At 39.7% G+C, this 3,343-nt stretch overlaps 1 non-coding gene across 1 annotated transcript; it reads left to right on the top strand.

The window, feature by feature from the left end:
- Nucleotides 1-251: 251 nt before the first annotated feature.
- Nucleotides 252-359, top strand: LOC122496694. The gene has a single exon (XR_006300904.1). It is a non-coding gene; the product is annotated as a U6 spliceosomal RNA (small nuclear RNA).
- Nucleotides 360-3,343: the final 2,984 nt, after the last annotated feature.

The following is a 3,343-nucleotide window of genomic DNA, read 5'->3' as shown; positions in this document are numbered from 1 at the left end:
GGATAAATAAATGATAAACTGGGAAAAACACTTACAAGTTACATTGTACCTTATGTGCCTAATACATAAAGAATGAAAAAAAAAAGAGTTTAAAAAAAAAGTTAAAAGAAGAGAAACAGAAAAATGAGCAAAGGATACAAACAGAGGTTTTATGAGAAAATTAAAAGTCTACAAACGGCTCGTTTTAAAACTTGACAAAAACACAGATTTCACTTACAATAATAGGAAGGCAAATTATAGGTAAACTAAGAGTGCTCATTTTGACAGCACATAGACCAAGAACTAAAGTGATACAGAGAAAATTAGCATTGGCACTATGCAAATATGACATGCATATTCATGCAACATTCCATTTTCAAAACGCAATACCATTTTTAAGCATTAACTTGACAAAAATCTGTTTTAAAACATACTTGGCAGGTTTGTGGGGAGTAGCACTGTCATTCGTTGCTGGTCAAAGTGTAAGTTGGCATAGTCCATATGGAGAACAATTTTGATGTATTTATCAAAATTATAAGGTATATACACTATATATACCAATTCCACTTCCAGGAAAGTGTCTTCAAATACACAGAAAATGATGTAAGCCCAAGGTTATGCAGTGTAGCATAGATTCTAACAACGAAGTTTAGAAACAAATTATCTGCTGATTAGGGACTTTTTAATATATTATGGTATAGTCACACAAGGGAATATGATACACTGCACATGTTGATCTGGAAAGACACGGGAGATAATTTTTTAAGTAAAAACACAAATATGGAAGAATGTGATACCACGGGTATGAAACACAGGAAAAAAATTCATGTGTATTTGCCTTGGCATGCAAAAAACCTATGAGGAAAGACACATAAGAATCTAACACAATAAAATATGTTTTAATGGTGTACTGGGAACTGGGCAAATCAGAAATAAGATAGGAAGAAGACTTTGCATTATACAGTTTTTATACTCTTTGATGTTTAGAACATGTGCATGTTATTTTCAAAGTAACGCATGTATAGAAGACTGCTAGGGAATGAAGAGAAAAAGACTTTCTTGTCCTGGGTGAGGAGAACATTCACTGGCAATAGTCATGGCAGTCATCAAAGATGCAGATGTACAAAAGTTTGTGTACCAAAGGAACCTCATGTTTCTGCAGAGGCTCTGATCTTGCTAAGACTGATGGACCCGCTACTGTGTAATTATCAGGAAAATATTTACAAGGCTTGATAAGAAAGACTCTTGCTGGACCATACTATTGCCCATTACAATTGAAATTAACAAGAAGTTCATTATTTAACATGTCTTGTTGAAAATGACAGAGAATGCCATTGTAGTCCATGTATCCACTCAGCTGAAAACTATGTATAAAGGACACTGTTAGATTATGAAGCCAGTTCAGTGCTGGGCTCTGCTTTCAAAGAGCTTATATTCTTCAAGGACAAAAATGCCATGTATATAAATACATAGAACTACAGAGAGAGAGTATAAAAGGTTATGAGCGAAATGAAGTGCCATGAGTTTGACAGGAGATGAAAATGACCACCAGCTGGAGAACAGGAAGAGGAAGATGGAGAGAGATCTGGCATTTAAATGAAGTAACAAAATGCTAATTTCAGCCATTATGACAAGTGTGAAGTGGTATCTCATTGTGGTTTTGATTTGCATTTCTCTGATGATGAGTGATGTTGAGCATCTTTTCATGTGTCTTTTAGCCATCTGGATGTCTTCTTTGGAAAAGTGTCTATTCATGTCTTCTTCCCATTTCTTCACTGGATTATTTGTTTTTTGGGTGTTGAGCTTGGTAAATTCTTTATAGATTTTGGATATTAACCTTGTATCTGATATGTCATTTGCAAATATCTTCTCCCATTCCCTTGGCTGAGGCAAAGAGGTTGCTGCCTATTTTCTCCTCTAGATTTTGAGGTTTTTGGGAATGTTATAAGTCAACAGCTCTCCTCGGAGAGCGGGAGGGCTAAAGGACAACAGGAGGGAGAGTTGTTGAGCCCCAGAGGACAGAGCTGAGCTTGGCAGGGAACAAAGGTGCTGGGAAGCACCATCTTGTTTGCCCATCCCCCAGCCAAAATCCCAAAGGGAACCAGCTCCCATCACAAACTTGCTTGCACCGCGCAAACATCCCATGCTGTGCTTCTGCAGATCCATCCCTCCAATGGGTCTGCCTCCATCCAGGTGCCACAGGGCCCCTCCCAAAGTGGACCACCAAAGGCAAAGTGAGCTGAGCCTATCCCTCCCATCACTGTGCACCTTGCAGATCCACCCCAGCTAATACGCCAGATCCCATCAAAGCAGCACCACAAACCTGGAAGTGTGCAAGTAGCCCAGACAGGGGCCACACCACTCCACAGTGAGTCCTGCCCCTGGGAGAGGGGAAGATAAGGTACACACCAGTCTGACTGTGGCCCCAGCGGTGGGCTGGGGGCAGACATCAGGTCTCACTGAGGCCCCGACCACCAACACAAGTTACTCCAGACAGCACAGGGGAAGAGCCTTGCAGTTCCCCGCCACTCCAGGGACTATCCAAAATGACCGAACAGAAGAATTCTCCTCAAAAGAAACTCCAGGAAGTTGCGACAGCTAACGAACTGATCAAAAACGATTTAAGCAATGTAACAGAAAATGAATTTAAAATAATAGTCATAAAATTAATCTCTGGGGTTGAAAAAAATATAGAGGACAGCAGATAACTATTCCTACAGAGATCAAGGGACTAAGAAACAGTCAGGAAGAGCTAAAAAAAATGCTACAAATGAGCTGCAAAATAAAATGGAGGCAACCACAGCTCGGACTGAAGAAGCAGAGGAGAGAATAGGTGAATTAGGAGATAAAATTATGGAAAAAAGAAGCTGAGAAAAAGAGAGATAAAAAAATCCAGGAGTATGAGGGGAAAATTAGAGAACTAAGTGACATAATTAAATGAAATAATATACGCATAATTGGGATTTCAGAGGAGGAAGAGAGGGGAAAGGTGCTGAAGGTATACTTGAAGAAATCATAGCTGAGCACTTCCCTAAACTGGGGAAGGAAAAAGGCACTGAAATCCAAGAGGCACAGAGAACTCCCTTCAGATGTAACTTGAATCGATCTTCTCCATGACATATCATAATGAAACTGGCAAAATACAAGGATAAAGAGAGAATTCTGAAAGCAGCTAGGGATAAACATGCTCTAACATATAAAGCGAGACCGATAAGACTCGTGACGGATCTGTCTACTGAAACTTGGCAGGCCAGAAAGGAATGGCAGGAAATCTTCAATGTGATGAACAGAAAAAAAATGCAGCCGAGAATCCTTTATCCAGCAAGCCTGTCATTTAGAATAGAAGGAGAGATAAAGGTCTTCC

Source organism: Prionailurus bengalensis, chromosome A1 (genome assembly GCF_016509475.1).
Source record: "Prionailurus bengalensis isolate Pbe53 chromosome A1, Fcat_Pben_1.1_paternal_pri, whole genome shotgun sequence".
NCBI lineage: Eukaryota > Metazoa > Chordata > Mammalia > Carnivora > Felidae > Prionailurus > Prionailurus bengalensis.
This window is presented reverse-complemented; position numbering and strand designations above follow the sequence as displayed.